Genomic DNA, 18021 nt, shown 5'->3' with positions numbered 1-18021 from the left:
GTCTCAAAGCCAGGTCAGTGCTTAAACTTAAGACCAAAAAACTTTCTAATTTATGACATAATTAAGAAGAACCAGAAATGGGGCAGGGAGATGAAAATGGGTATTTTAAATTTCCTAAAATCTCTTCTTTCTTTCAGGCCCAAGGGTACAGTGTTTTTTAGGTTAAAAAGAAATGTAACCCAGATTCGATGAACAAAGATTAGAAAAGATATGAGAATCTATGAGCAAAGTTAAGTATCTCTTGATTTAGAAAGATGGGCTGCAATGTAGCTACCAGGGAACTTGAAGTGTGTACCACCTCTTATTCACACCACTTCAAATACTCCCAACTTCTTAATAGCTTCTAGAACTCTTCTGAGATGGAAAATATCTCGGAAGGAGATTTATCTTGCTTCCAGCCAGAGGTCCATTACATGTGCCATCTTTAAGCCTATTCAAGAGTCTAACATTCATGGAGGAAGGGGCGATTAAAAGAGAGACTTTTAAAAATTTTTAACTCTAGTGTAGTTTACACACAGTATTATATTAGTTTCAGTGTATAATATAGTGATTCAACAGTTCCATATAGTACTCCGTGTTCATCAACGTAAGTTACTCTTAATCCCCTTCACCTAAAATAGAAACATTTTGAATGTCTTTATAATTCACCTGGCAATAGGTTATGTTGATGGCAACAAAAATAATGTCAAATATACATTTTGAGGAAGCAATGAGAATGTGCTTCACAGGCTTCTAACCACGGGAGCATAATGAACCAAAGGTCCCAGCTATTGTGCTCTGAAATCCATCACCAAGTTGGTATCAATGGCTGAGGATACTGAGGTAGATCTAACTCAGGGAGTCACAGGACTCCTCTGAAGGACAACTTTAGGTTAAGGATACACCACCAGCTTCACCAAACCTTCCTTAGACTACCACTGTCTAAGAGGCTTCCCTCCAGTCTTCCTTTCCTCTCTCCTTTACTTGTGTTCAAGCCTACATTTCAGTCTGACAGGTCTCCTGGCCTTACCCAGAGCTCTCTCCATTTTTTCTCATAGGCATTTCTTCTAATAAAATACATACACATTTAATACTATCTTGGTATTTACTTTCCAGAGAACCTGGAATAACTTTTAAACCAACAATAACAAATTATACGCACGTTTCTGATAAACCATTTCCCAAAAAGTAGTTTAACACATAACACACCTCAAAGCAGTCTTATGAAACATACATTATTATTATTCCCAGTTTTCATGTGGAAAAATTACATGAAATAAAACAAGATCATGTCTATGGTCTTAAGATAAAACCACAGACAGCAGAAATCTAAATCCAAATCTCAGATTTTGTGATATTTAGTTTGGATTTTGAAATATATCTAGAAATACAATATTTTTCTAAAAAATAAACTGTGGGCAAAATAAATTTTGAAGTAATTCCCCCCTCCCAGATTTTTCATTTCTCTTCACCATCACGATTTCACATTTCTGTATATGAATTAGGGCCAAAACTTGATGTCACTTACTTTTTCTAACCAAACACTGGAAATTACACATCAAGATTAATATAATCACTTTCAAAGTAATGACATAGAAATTATTCCCATAGTGTATAGAATATATTTAGAAACTATTACACACATACACATACATACACACACACACACACACAACACACAACATATACTCCCTTTATTGTGTATTTGATTTTTTAAGCAAACAAAAGATATTTGAGACATAACTGATCAAGCAAATATGTGACCAAATAAAGCACTGTATGAGAACGCTGAAGTATATGAATATTAAATAAACATTAAGATGATAATAAAGAAGAAATACCAAATAAGCATAAATACTGCAAGATATTCTAGAAAAGACAATTTTCATTTCCACTGTTGCTAACAAGGTGGCATTTAAAATGATATATTTAGCATAATGATAATTTCCCTGGGCCACTTCAAGTTTTCATTTCCGCTGAAATTGCAGTTTTGCATAAAATATCAAAGAGCAAAATAATTATATTTAAAAGGCAGAAAATATCAAATCTGTTCATTCTTTTAGATTATTTTAGATTTAATCTCTAATAATAATTTGTTATTATAGGTATAACTTTAATGATACTCATTAAACTAGAGATAATTATTTGTATTTCTTAAAGTTTACCATATCAAGATTCATGATAGATTCAATTTAAATTATGGTGAAAATGTAATAAAACTCTCCAACTGTGATAAAAACATTTTCCAAATGAGTAGAGGACAATATTTTTTTAATTTATAACTGAAAATCTAGTCTTTTAACTTGTTAATATTACGTGGAATGAGTGAGACTGTAACTTAAATTTATACAATTGTTATTTGCTACATCTTAGAACCTCTTCAACTGAATTTTTCTTAGGAAATATTCTCTACTGAGATTACCAATCTATGTTAATAATATAGTCTTTAAAATTGGACATCTATAAGTCCCAAAGATTAACATAGTATCTAATTCAAAGATATGAATTCACTCAGGAAGATTTGATGTATTGTACCTGTTCATTTTTCATATCGTACATAGTTAGCAGAACAGACGCAATCATAATGATAAGAAAATATTAAAGTCCCAAAGCTTGGGTAGATTTCCCTGCCAAAGTGTTGAAAGAGAATTACATGAAAGTTTAATTTTTAAATATTCACATTACCTTATTCTTTAAGTTGATTATGGTTTTGATTTTATTTACTGACAATGGTACATGGGAATTAGCAAATTCATGATCTCTCCTCAGAAAGATAAAATGCTTTTGCATTCCAGGAACCTACACAAAAATCATTTTTTCCTTTTGTCTGAAACCAATTTTTTATTATTATTTCATTTATGGAATATGCTGTCAACTTCACAGCACGAGCGTTGGAGAGAAGAAGCTTTGCTCTAATAGTTCTTCATTACAATATTGCCTACAGAAGCTTATGATTGCTTGACATTTGTAAACTATAGTTTTTCCTTGATAAGAGATAACATTGTTAGCATTTCTAAAATTCAGAACAATAATTTCATTTCTAGAAGTCAGAAAATAAAAATAAGATCTAGTACTTAGTCAAAATTCAATAAGATTTTAATGTTTTTCCTATGTTAGCATTCTTTATAATTTCCAGAGTCAACTTGCATGCAATAATTTCCTAATTTAAGAAATTTATGAGAAAGTTTTCAGAAATATTTTTCAGAAAATTACAGTATTTATTCTTTCAAGCATATAATTATTTTTCAAGCTGCCTATATCGATAAAGTGATTCCAGTTTTGACCAATTTTTTTCATTTTGTTGCTATCAGATAACTATAGTTGGTTCACTATCAGACCCAAGTAAAATATGTTTTAATTTTTAAATTAGCACTCATTGTAATTTTATAATACAGTTTGAAAAGTAAGTTTCTTACTTCTTGTGCCTTATGGTGTTCCTTTGCTGTCATTGAAAGAATTACTTTTTCAGTAATTTTTTCTTTCTGTTCATCTACAGCCAGGTTCAACTAGAAAAAATAAATAAATTGCATGAAAATAGGTACCTATTGACACCTAACTACAACATTTCTTCAAACAACCAATTTCGCATAATCATGGAAGGTGATTTAAAATTAATTTGGCCCACATTTATATGAAAATGAACCCCATTTAGATTAAGCTGAAAGTACATTTTTATATTTAAAACATTTAACACTGAAATTTTCACTTCCACTTTTATTGTTTGTAAGTTTACTAAAATATGATTTGGGAGGGGGTCCTTAATTGCAGACATTTGACACCAACGATTACTTTTTTAAAGTATTTTATCAAAATGAGCATAGCAATTTTTTTAATTAGGCTGATATTTCCTATTAAAATTTCTCATTGCCAGTAGGGAATAAATTGGCTGCTGTTACATCAGGATAAAAATTCAAGAACAAAAACCAAAAGCAAATGTCAATTCAAACACTCTAGAGTGGTTCAAAATGATTTATAATATTTCAAGACAAGAAATTATGTATCTTAAACACCTAAACAGTTACCTGCAACCTGATCCATTTACAAAGCCAGGGAAAGGTCTTCTACTACTGCTCCTAACTCATACGTTATAAAAAGGTGAACGTGGTCCATTCTGTGTTTCTTTTTAAATAATCCCCATCGAAACAAAATGCTATTTTCAATGAAGGAAAAATGCTGAACTCACACAATAACATTGACTCAGCTGGTATTAATAGAAAGAAAGAAACAGCCTAATACAAAACTTTCTGAACTAGAATATTTAACAATTCTTAAGCAATGGACTTGCCATATTGTATCTCCCTATTGAGGATAAAGAATAAATAATGACCATGTTTTTTGTTTTGTTTTGTTTGTTTTGTTAATGTTGTTGTTGCTTTTTTTTTTTTTAAGATTTATTTATGTATTCTAAAGAAAGACAGCATGAGCGGGAGGGGCAGAGGGAGAGGGAGAGAGAATCTCAAGCAAACTCTGCACTGAGTGCAGAACCCGACACAGGGCTCGATCCCAGGACCCTGAGATCATGACCTGAGACAAAACCAAGAGTGGGAGGCCCAACTGACTGTGCCACCCAGGGGCCCCTGTTGTTGTTGTTTTAAATCATGTTTCTCCATTGTATGCCTGGCAAATCATGCTTGAGTTAACATGAATCTTTAATCCATATCCTGCCTGAAGACCCATTCTTATACTTGAGATAAAATGGGGGTGGGAGTCAAAAATATGGTTTCCTCAATCTAATTATGTATATATGCTATAAGAATAGCATCAAAACTGCAAACTCTTCATCCACTGATATTTGATACAGCTCAGTGTATCAGAGATTCTGTCTTGGTAGAGGGGAAAGGCCAGAAATCTTTAGGTGATTCTGACAATCACTAGATAAGGAGTTGACAAATATTTCTGTAAAGGGCCGGAGAGTAAATATTTTAGGCTTGGTGGGGAGGGCATACAGTCTCTGTTGTATTACTCAGCTCTGCCCTTGCAGCCTGAAATGGACAATACATAAATCAATGAGCATAGCTAGGCCTCAATAAAACAAAAAACAAACAAGTGGCAGGCTGGTTTTGAACAGCAGGCAACATTTGACGATCCCTGTCCTGGATTGAGACCCACTAAAAACAAGTTTGCTAAAAAATAATCATCACAAGATATACAACATGATGTCTATAGTTAACAATGCTGAATGGTATATTTGAAAGTGTTTTTTTTTTTGAAGATTTTATTTATTTATTTGACAGAGAGAGACACAGCGAGAGAGGGAACACAAGCAGGGGGAGTGGGAGAGGGAGAAGCAGACTCCCCATCGAGCAGGGAGCCGGATGTGGGGCTCGATCCAGGACCCCGGGATCACGACCCGAGCCGAAGGCAGACGCTTAATGACTGAGCCACCCAGGCGCCCCTTGAAATTTGTTAAAAGAGTAGATCCTAAGAGTTCTCACCACAAGGAAAAACACATTGTTTTTCTTCTTCTTTTTTTTTTTTTACTTATATATGAGATGATGGATGTTAACCAAACTTCTTGTGGTAATCATTTCACAATATATATTAAAGTCAAGTCATTATGCTGTACCCCTTAAACTTACACAGTGCTGTATATCAATTACATCTCAATTAAACTGGGAAAAAAATCATCATGTTAAACTATTCTTAGGATCACTCTCCCCAAAGAATATTTTTTTCGTGTGAAGTAATATAAAAAACATAATATTATAAAAAGTCAAACATCTGCCTGTGTGTAAACTGTGGTACAACATAGTTGTGTCAAGTCTCTATGGCTATTTCTTTATGGGGGATTCTCATCTCAGGAAGAGATGGGTGTGAAGGAGAGGGGACTGGGAAATACTCACCAAACTCATCCATTCTTTTTTTTTTTAATTATGTTATGTTAATCACCATACATTACATCATTAGTTTGTGATGTAGTGTTCCATGATTCACTTTTTGCATATAACACCCAGTGCTCCATTCAATATGTGCCCTGTTTAATACCCATCACCAGGCTAACCCATCCCCCCACCCCCCTCCCCTCTAGAACCCTCAGTTTGTTTCTCAGAAACTCATCCATTAATTTCCAAATGCACAAACATTCTGAGCAGATCTTTTTTGAAGGAAAGCAAACAAAACAAAAACAGAGTACTAAATTCTTTGGTGCCACAGCAGTAAGTCAGATTCTAATGAGGTCTCCCAGGGCCATGACATTTAGAACTGCTTCCAAGTAACTCTTTAAAAGGTGGGAATTCTTTACCTTTGAAAGCACCACAGTTGCGAAAATCACCTCCATTCTAATATTCAACTTCTAAAGAAGCACTATACTAACCTACATAAGCTGAGGTCGAAACATATCAACATTATCGGAAAACATCATATGCATACCAAATAGAGAATCCAGTAAGATATTAAGAAAAAAATGGTTAACAAAATATAAGGATACAGACATGGGCCTTTTCTGGAAACCAACCAGACATTCCAAAAGAGAGAGATCTTAATACGATCATTTAGAGAAAATTATTGAAAGTAAAAAGTCAAATTAAAAGAAGTGCCTTTTTACCCGAGGTATTAATAATATGCGGTGCTAATAGCATCTTTCCCTCAAGTCCCATGTCATGATAACAATCGTAGCATTCTTCTCTCCTGTCACTTTGGAGGAAAAGATCCTGTTTCTTCATTATGATAAAACTATGTGCTTTTGATTTGCTGTTCTTATCTGAAATGTATGAAACAATTTTTGTCAATGGGCTCAAAATTTCCGAGGTTAATTTTTCATGTATAAAGGGGGCAGAAACTTCAAATTAAAAGTCAAAAACAAGGGTATTGTCCTAAGCAAAATAAGTCAGAGAAAGACAAATACCATATGATGTCACTTATATGTGTAATCTTTTTAAAAAAAAAAAACCCAAAAAACAAAAATACCAAGCTCATAGATAGAACAAATTGGTGATTGCCAGGGGTGGATGTGGGAGGTGGATGAAACAGGTAAAGGGGATCAAAAGGTACAAATTTCCAGCTATAAAATAAATAAGTCATGGACATGTAATGTATAACATGGTAACTATAGTTAATAATACTGTATCACATATGTGAAAATTGTTGAGAATAAGTCTTAAAAATTCTCATTATGCACAAAAAAATTATAACAATGTATGGTGACAGATGTTAAACTTACTGTGGTAATCATTTTACAATATATACAAATATCAAATCATTATGTTGTACACCTGAAACTAATATAATGTTACATGCCAATTACACCTCAATAAAAAAATAAGCAGAAAGATGGCTAAAATTTGTATATAACTATAAAAAACCAAATCTCTACTAAACAGGGGAGTGTCACTTTGTTTAACTATATCTTGCTCTTTTTAAATGTAAGAAAACACCCATAAATATTCATTGTGCACATCAAAATCTAAGCTAAATAGGAAGATTTAATTTACCATTTTTGTCAGGCCTTGTTGCTAAGATTTTAAAAATATGTAATAAATATTAGCTATCCAAGATCAGGTTAAAGTTGGTCTCATTCAATATTAATGGTAACCAGAATAGAACCATCAAGAGACGAGTGAAGGACAGTGGCAGAAATGGAAAAAACAAGAAACATAATGGTTCTGTCAAAGAAAACTAAATAAAAAGTGCTTCCAAAAATGGTCTGGTTAGAGAAACAAGATTAAAAAGGAATACGTTCACCTTAAACAATCTGTTTAGGAATTAAGAAAAAAGTCCACTGAAGTATACTTGAAGCCACAGGTTTCAATGAAATGATTTCTAATGATCATTACTTTTCAGACTACATGTATTTTACATAAAACTTCTAATGCTAATGTAGCAGGCATTATACTTTCTCTGAAGCCCTAAAGGGTCATGGTTTAGTAATATATAGTTCTGTATAACATGTATGGCCCATTGTGACTGTAAGTAAAAGTGCTCTTCATTTAAGGAGTTCTTCAACTCCTTCAAACATCTGCTGGCTCAGGAAGCTCAACTGTGACATCCTAGAGAGGACAACAGGCTCAAGATCTCCTGCTGGAGAAATACAGACAGAACAGCAGTAATCTCCTTTTGTGTGTGTCAGTAACATACATGGCTTTTCCTTCTTGTTTTTTTTTTTAACTTCCCCCCAAATATTTTAAAGTATATTTATAAAAATCATAAAGACTAATTGTGTAAAAATTTTAACATGACTGTAAGATAAAATAAGATGAATCATGGAACACTACATCAAAAACTAATGATGTAATGTATGGTGATTAACATAACATAATAAAAAGAAAAAAACTATTTTATAGGAGAAAACTCTAAATAAACTCTAGAGTCCAATTATTAATATATTTTAAAAAGGTACAGTGATCAAACAAGCTGGTATGTTCTGTCTACTTAATTCATACTGACATTCCAGATATGTGCTAACAAAAGAGTCCAACTATACTTTCAGTGCTCTGAATTATAGTTCTGCATGTACTTTTCTCTGTATCCAGAACAACTAGTGATTCAATGTGAAGTATATGATATGTGTTGTATATAATGTCCTTAATAAATCAATGTAATCCAACAAGAAAACTGAATCTCTTTGTACCAAAAATCTAACCTTTGACCAGTAAATTGATTTAATAATAAATTATTTGATCCATATTTTACATGCAGATCAATACAGGCAATACTGTTTAGCATAAACAACAGGACAATCAGCCTTCATATATATTGACAAGTTTCCCAATGGTCTGTTAATATACAAAAGACTGGGACAAATTACTTATTTATATATACAAAACATGGTTATAAAGGCCAGCTGCAGGTATTTTTTTGGAAAGTGCATTTTAATAAGGTCCTATTCATTTAGGGAACAAATGGGGAAGAAGTAGTTTGCACTACAGAGTTTAGCGCGAGAGCTTTCTCTTTTTCTAACCACGAAATCAATCATTTGTCCAGACTGTGGGAGTCAGAGTTAGTTACTGAAAAGAGCTCCGTATATAAACAAGTCAATAACTCATTGTGTGTTATTGTCGAGCTGAAGAAGTCGGCTTTCAAAAAGCTGCCCCTGCTTCTCTCAGAATGAATGTCACTGTATTCAGGGACTGGGAGAGAGTCCTTTGTTTCCAGCCATTGCTGGCTGCCATTTATGTATGGGAACAGGAGGTGGCTGATACGGGTGTGGGGGAAGCCACTGTTCGGTATCATGGATGTCCAGGAAAAACTCTGAATTTTGTCAACCTAAATCATTTGTGTCTGAAAATGCATTAATGGAATTGATAAAGAGTGGTCATACACAAAAAAATATTTGGTAAAGAAGTTAAATGGTAATGAGTCTGTATCATTTTAATTTGGATCAGACTGATGTTTTTGGTTCCCTACCTGTCAACGAAGATGAAACCAAAAATATAGGCAATGTTTTGAAAAGTTCAAAAGTACAAAATCGAACTGGTAAACAGGTCAACATGTCAAATAAACGCTATCTGTTCAGGCCATTAATATTAAGGGTAATTCTTGGTACTCTCAAAGTGTGTGCATGTATGTGTGTGTTTGTGAATTTCTCTAAGGCATGATTTTATGTGCTCAACACTTGTGATAAGTTAAGGAAATGTGAAATATTTTTTACTTAAAAATTAGGGGAACCTGGGTGGCTCAGTTGGGTAAGAGGCTGTCTTCGGCTCAGGTCATGATCCCAGGGTCCTGGTATCGAGCCCTGCATTGGGCTCCCTGCAAAGCGGGAAGCCTGCTTCTCCCTCTCCCACCCCTCCCTTCTTGTGTTCCCTCTCTCACTGTCTCTCTCTCTGTCAAAATAAATAAATAAAATCTTAAAAAAATTTTAATTTAAATATCCTTTAGAATTGAACTGAACATAAAATTTATAAGATATAAATATTATCATACTCTTATTTATTGCATCTTAATATTTATTAAAAACCTACTTATTTATTCAAAATCAAACAGGAACTATGAAGAAGCACCAGATGTGGATTCAAGATTTATAATTAGATTAAGCAAATAAAAAATACATGTAGATCTGTTTAATAAGTGGTCCTCATTTGGGGGAAGATAGTCTCTGAAATCTTTAAACAAAAGCTTAACTCTTAATTAGATAAAGTTGGAGTTGTAGGTAAGGAGAGAGCTGAGAGCCTAGAACTGAATCCAACTGATCCCATTTCTCCTCACAATTTAGAAAGTGACAGCATTAAATAGTATTACATGCTTCCACATGCAACAAGTGTACTAGACATTTAGCTACATACAAATTGGTTAACAGCAAAGGGAGATATGATTGAGAAGACAATGAAAACAACAGAAAGTAAGAAACAATGTATGCATGCTGTAGATCATAAATAATTGTCAAACGGAGGTATAAGCAATACAATCTACAAGTACAAAGGACAAAAATATTATTTAAGGTGGAGATGGAAAGGCATAAACAAATGGGTAGTATCTAGCCAGGAAAAGAAGTGATAATATAGGACAATAATATTAATAAATATTAATTAATGTTACTAATTAGTCATTAATTACCTGATGAAATTTGTTCTAAATACAATTAGTGAAGTGGTTTGACATGGCTTTGGGAGGGGGAGGAGAGAATACAAGCTGAGCTTTGAAGGAAAGGCAGAGAAGAAGGGTGCAGCTGACTAAGTGAGTCAGCCTAAGGCAATAGTCTGACTGGAAGGAATGTTTCGTACTGGGGAACAAGAACAAAGATGGCTCATGTGACTCCATACGTAATCTATTTCTGATTATAATTATAAAGTATATATGCAAAATGCTAGTCCTGTAGTGAGGGTATAATGACAACTTTATATAATTCAGTTCTTAGCTTTGAGTTTCTACATAACTCAGTTGTTAGCTTTGCCTTGGCTCAGCCCCATCTTCTCAAACTATATACACTTAATTCAGTTCCAGTTTTAGAGATAACTTAACTAAATCCTGACCTGGCCTCCACTTCCAACCAGGTTGTCTCACTTAAGTCCCTTTTATAAAAATAATTCAAGAGTGCCACTTCTAGACTTGGGGAAGGAGCAGAATCCTTAGTTCAAAACTGGCTGTGAAATCTGGCTCTGCCACAGTGGGTAAGACTGAGGTTCATAAAACCCAGGCCTTCTAAAGCCAGGGATTCCTCTCCCATCCTTGCTAATTCTCTGAAAAAAGCTGCTTTTACCATAGCCCATACCTTCTTGAGGACAGTTTAAGGGTGCATTTATAAAAGAAATCTTTGTAATATTTGAAAACCAACAAACAAAAACATCACCATTTTAAAACAGTAACATTTTAAAAGTTATATTTTGTCTAAAAGAATGTAAAAGAGAATTCTACATAATACTTTACCTACAATTTTTTAACATTTAATTAAAGAAAAAACTGTTTTAAAAATCTTCTTTCCTGTTTTTTTTTAATTAATCATAAACAAATTTTAGCCCTTCCAAATTCCATGGGAAAAATGGCACTGAGTTAGCCCTGACTCAGTAGCCAGATTATAAACTTTCCACCTAGATACTCTGTCACAACTGGTATTGCCACATGCCCTAAACTGAACTCAGCTTGTCATCTCAAACTGACTCTCTACTCCATTTCTTCTACTATTGCATGCAGTTTTAGGGACTGTGCTACCCTGGCCAAGGGATGGACCCCTGACCTCCCACACCAATCAGCTTCTCTCATTAAGAGATAGAGTCAAGAAGGGAACCACACAGAGACATCAATAGCTGGAGAGAACCTGTCCCATTAACAGCACCCTAACGAGACTTCTCATCAGATCCAGATGTCTGGAGCTATTCTGGTTTTTCTACAGCCCCTTTCTTCAGTCTTTCTTTAAATTCCATGTGCTACCACCTGCCATCCTATTAAATTATTTTTTGCCTAAGTTATCTGAGCTAGATCCCATCAATTGCAACCAATAAACCCTATCAGATATGTTATGTGTGTCCTCATAGTAAACGCCCATTACTTAAGGAGATCTGAAGGAGTCTCTATTTCTTGCAACTCAAGGTATCCAACTCAAATGTCTTAATAATGTGCCAAGTTTAAAGTCCTTCAGGTATTATAATGGGTAATGTAACAGGGGTAATGGTTTAAAAATTTATTAATATGTTTTTCTTTTTGTCCTTTTCAAGTACAAAACTACCCTAAATACCCTAGATGTTCCTAGGATTTGTAACAATAATATCATTTCTGACATGTACAATAAAATTGTGCAACAAACAATATCCTTACAAACTAAAGGCAATGGTGTTGTTGCCTTTAGAGATGATCTGCCTCTCAAGAAAACCCTTTACCCCTCAGCATATAAACAGCTAAACTTAGAAGACTCAGCCCATGAGCTTTTAATCCTTTGCTAAAATCAGGAATGAGGAAGATACAATGTAGAGAAAAAAATAAAAGCTTATCATCTCCTTCTGTCCTAGAGGAAATACAGGAAGAAGTCTCAGAAAGGGAAGCAGTTATAAAATAGCAGAAGAGTAAAGTCTTAAGTCCCCCTTCTATAGCATGTGGCTTGGGAAAGAAGACAAGTATCAGGTAAGTGGAAACAAATTCTTGGGCCAGAGGGTTCTGCTCCCCTCCCCTCAATATGGTCACAGGAAGGAAGCTGTCCTGTAGCACCAGGACAGAGCCACATCCACAAGATGGCACCCAGAGGGAGGCCTGAGGTTTAGCTTTCCTGAACAACCCTTGGTTTCTGTGTGTCTTAGGACTGGGAAGTAGATACATGTTAGGCTGGGAAGTCTGCTATAGACTATTGGCATAGTGGGGGAAGTATGGTTCTATAGTGAGAGTAGCACCATAGACCACTCAAGCCAGTGCCAAATGGGTGTCTCATTCAGACCTGAGAGTGGGGGTCTCTAATACCGGGGGAAGTCAAGTTTAGGATGGACCATCCAAGAAACACAACCAAAAAAAGAGCCTGAGCCAGAAGAATGGGCTACAAGTTCACAAGTTGCAGACCAGAAGAGCATCCAGCAACCAACTGACCAAGGGACATCCTTCCAGTGGCCAGCAGCTGCCATGCCAATGTATATACATTCCAAGGGGCCCTCAAAGGACCTCTTGAGGCCAGGGGTCCTTTTCCCCAGTGCCTTGAGGATATGAAAGCCATATGGCCCCTTCTTCCATATACCACCTGAAGGAAAACAACAACAGGGTGCAGGAGAGTCTAACTCAGAGAAAGAATGACCTAAAAGAACTATTTAAATGATCAAATCAGACTAAGGCTTACACTGAATTGGACATTCAGTTATTTCCCCCCACAATCCAATGGGCAAGAGCTCAGGAAGAAGGTATTAGTGTTGGAAAACAACTCAATGTCATTTAGTCATTTTGCACACAAATTGTGTACATACATACGAGAGAATCTGTTGTTAGGCTGAGCCAAGGAACAAAAGCAAAAACAGGATTTATAAGACATGGGAGAGAAATAAAACAGTCAGACTACACATTTTGGGGAGAAATTGATAAGCTGGCACCTACCAAATTGAGTAGGCCAATTAAGGGTATCAAAGGAACCATTTTAGTTTTTTATGAATTCTCCAAATAAACTTGAGGTTTCAGTTGACAAGCAAGTGTGGCAGGCCACCTCTTTATTATGTCTGCTTACCCTATGACTTCAGTTAGACCAGTCCAGCACTGTTTCCACACTAGAACATTTCATTTCTTCACACAAAGCAATAAACCACATTTTCTCTCACCCACTAAAGTAGCTATCTGAATCAGAGAATTCTTTGAGAACTGTGATTAGGATTCTGGGGGACAAAAAGGACAAGGCAGATAGGCTACTATCCTTATAGAAAACTGTCTGAATGTGGGATAGGCTAGGTGTGATGTACTTTACATCTCCAATAAGCATATTTCCAATTATTATTTCCTGCAGTGATGGAGAAAAATCCATCCCTATCAATCTTTTGTGGTTCAGCTTTGGTCCAACCTCTGGTCCAATCTGTGAAGCCCACTCTGGCTTTGTCCTCTCACTATATGCATATATGAACCAAAATATACTGCCCTATGCTACAGATAGTGCCCCCCCTCCCTTCTTTCACTCTTTTATCTAGTATATTTACTGAATGCCAATGTTAATATAATCAATGCACTGCACTGGTTCTGGTGATACAAATATCACTTAGATGCCTTTCTACCTTCAAAGGCTAATAGTCTATTGAGAATGCAGTTCAACAGTCTCTAATAGTTTTCCTGGTATTTGTCCCTGTGATAAGGGAGCATATCTTATAATTCTTTCATATCTCCAATACATTCAACCATAATAGGTAGGTAGCAGACATTCAATAAACACCTATGATGGATTAGTGATGAATGAGAATCCTCCAATTCGAAGTGCTTTTATTTTTCATTAAACGACTGTTCCCTAAACTATTTGCCCAGTGTTATGAAATAGGGATTTTTGTGGTCATGTAAATATCTTAAACAGTAGGTTAAATGAAGATAAATGGGCTTCTTTATAGCATGACTCCTAAGAGCCTTTAAGATGCTAATAGATATTATTAATAACCATGAGAGCACTTCAGGGGTATCCAGCCAGATATACTCAGGAAATGTGTCAAGAGACCATTTCTCAAGTTGGTCTTGAGAGTTGAGGATAGACCTTTAAGTTATTCAAGAGCAAGTACAATAGACAGTACCCAGACACAGGGAGCAAACTGTCAGTCATCAACATGGCTCAACTCTGCCTGCTGTGTTTTCCCCAAATTAATCTATAATTCTCTGGTGTAATTTGTTTGGAGCTTGGAAAAAAGTAATCTGTAATACATCTAAAATAATAATGACCAAGAGATTTTTTTGAAAAAAGAAGAAACAGTAAAACTAATATTAAAAGGTATATTAAAACAAAAATCTTTAGTGTATCACAGTGTGTAGCATAAGACAGAACTAAAAATCAGGTCAAAATAGACACATGTATACTTAGGGCTTTATTATATGTTAAATGTGATACAAGTCCACCATTTCTTAGCCACAACTCCAAAATCCAAAAATTTCTGAAAACTGGATTTTTTCGGAACTCATCAAGCAAAAAAGCAACAAAGACTGATTTATAGACTTCACTTATCCCACTTACTGTGAATGTTACACTGTGAAAATATTAAAGTGCTTCATTACAGGGAACTGTTTCAGACTTCACTGAGGTTGTCACATAACATATGGTCTATGCACTACATTCTAAAATCCAAAACACATCTGGCCCCAGGAAGATCCGAGAAAGGATTGTGGTCCAAATTTCAAATCAACAAGGAAAGGATGGATTAGATAGGTAGTATTGGAATGGACAACTGATTAACACTTCAGAAAATGATGTCAGATCCACTTTTTTATGCCACTTTTGATGACTTCAAAATTTAAATATAATAAGAGTACTAGAAGATAATACAGCTGATTTGTAAAGTCTGAAAGGAAACGGTCTTTCTAAGTCTAATATGGATAGATTTAATTAAATCAAAGTCCTGAACTTCTGTACCTCAAAAGTAGCTTTAATAAAATTGAAAAGCAACAATACACCGAGAAAATATTTGCAACATGACAATAGTTAATATCCCTAATATATAAGAACACTCTGAGGTAGACTAAAAAGTCACTTTTTTTTAAATTTAGTGATTTGACAAGTTTATATATTATGCTATGTTCACCACAAGCACAGCTACCATCTGTCCCATTACATCACTATTACAATATCATTGACTGTGTTCTCTATGCTCTGCTTTTTATTTCCGTGACTTACTCATTTCATAACTGGAGACTTGTATCTCCCACTCCCCTTCACCCATTTTGCCCAAACCCCCACCTCCCTCCCCTCTGGCAACCATCGCTTCGTTCTCTGTATTTATAGCTCTGATTCTGCTTTTTATTTGTTTATTCATTTTTATTTAGATTCCATTTATGAGTGGAATTATATGTATTTGTCTTTCTCAGTCTGACCTTATTTCACTTAGCATAATACCCTCTATGTCCATCCATGTTAGGTAGGCTAAAAAAATTATTAAGAAAAAGATAAACACCAAGGAAAATAGGAGCAAAGAAAATGAACAGTTTATAAAAGAAAAAAAAATGCAAATGGCAAAAGAATACATGCACAAAAGAGTTCAAAATTACAACCAATAAAATAATTCAAGGGTGCCTGGCTGGCTCAGTCAGTAGAGTATATGGCTCTTGAGCTCAGGGTTGTGAGTTTGAGCCCCATATTGGGTGTAGAGATTACTTCAAGTAAAATAAAATAAAATAAAATAAAATAATTCAAACTAAAACAATAACCAAAAAATTTCTAATGATAAGGATTAGTGAATTTAAGGAATAACAAATACAGGGAAACCGGTACTTTCATGTTTTGCTGGTGAAAACATAAACGCTATAGCTTTTTAGAGGGAAATTTGGCAATGTATATCAAATCTTTAAAATGTACATAAACCGGACGGCTGGGTGGCTCAGTTGGTTAAGCGTCTGCCTTCAGCTCAGGTCATGATCCCATGGTCCTGGAATCGAGTCCCACATCGGGCTCCTTGCTCAGCGGGGAGCCTGCTTCTCCCTCTGCCTGCCGCTCCCCCTGCTTGTGCTCTTTCTCTCTCTCTCTGACAAATAAATAAATAAAATCTTTATTTTAAAGATTTCCACTTCTAGGAATTTTTCAATAGAAAATAATTATGGACATGAATCCAAAAATTGACTGAAACAATGATAAAAGATTGTTTGCCACAGTAAAGAGATCATATAATATGTAAATGTTCAAAATTAAGGGGATTAGTAAAATAAGCCTATAAACTAGAATATCATCACTTAAAATAATATTTAATAATATTTAAAATAATGCCATGGAATATTTCATAATGGTAAATGGTAACAATGTTAACTGAAAAATAACAAGTCTCAAAAAGTAAATAAGATTTTAAATATATATATCAGTATATAAAGGACATACACCAACTATTGAGAATAGCTAGTCAGAATGGTGAGATTGTGGGCAGTATAACTCTTTTTTCCTATTTACATCATCTTAACTCTATATCTATACACTAAATTTTCTGTATTATTTTTTTTTTAAAGATTTTATTTATTTATTTGAGAGAGAATGAGAGAGAGAGAGAGAGAGCATGAGAGGGGGGAGGGTCAGAGGGAGAAGCAGACTCCCTGCCGAGCAGGGAGCCCGATGTGGGACTCGATCCCAGGACTCCAGGATCATGACCTGAGCCGAAGGCAGTCGCTTAACCAACTGAGCCACCCAGGCGCCCCAAATTTTCTGTATTATTAATACATATGCATGCAGGGATCTTGTAATTAAAAAACAGGCTCTTTTTAATATTGCTCATTTTCTTTGTTACCCACCAATATATCTGACTTACTACTTATTTTAAAAACCTGTTCTCTATCCACATTTGCCCCAACTTCATTGTCATTTTTCTCATTTTATCTCAATCTTTAATAGATAAAATATAATTCAAAAGAAAACAAAAATTTATTAAAAGAGACAAAAAAGAAGATAAAATATTAGCTTTTTTGCTTTTAAAATTGCCAACCAGCCGACTAAACTGTTTTGAGAAAATGGGTAGTATAAATCCATGTAAGGCAGTGGAAGGTTTATGAATTCCTATCTAATAACTGTATTAAGTTATATTTACTGCTTCTTAAAAGTGAACTAAGATGAGAGCAAAGACTGGGTAGAGATAAGAGGTGGCCTCTCATTGTCTACTCTGGGCACTGCAGATGCATTCTAGCATTTAATCCTCAAAAGCCCTTCAGGAAGTCATGTAAATGATGATTAAAGAGGGTAAGTAAATTGTTCTTAACACAAAGCAAAGAAAATTGAAGAAGTGGGATTCAAATCCAGGCATGTCAGACCCCTGCGCCCATGATTTTTAATTATGTCTTGGGTACATCAGAAAATATGATTAATAAATGAAGGAAAGAGCTAGATAGTAAGAAATCGGCAAATCTTTCCTCCATATTAAAGCATATGATTATGAAAGCCCAGAGTTAAAAATCAGAATTCTATTAATAAGAATTGATTTTTGATGACATTAATAAGAAAATAAATTACATTTGGAGACTTTAGGAGAATTTATTTTTGAGGTTTGTACAAAA

Source organism: Leptonychotes weddellii, chromosome 11 (assembly GCF_054177405.1).
Source record: "Leptonychotes weddellii isolate Sample4059 chromosome 11, ASM5417740v2, whole genome shotgun sequence".
Classification (NCBI taxonomy): domain Eukaryota; kingdom Metazoa; phylum Chordata; class Mammalia; order Carnivora; family Phocidae; genus Leptonychotes; species Leptonychotes weddellii.
Note: the sequence above shows the minus strand (reverse complement) of the source record.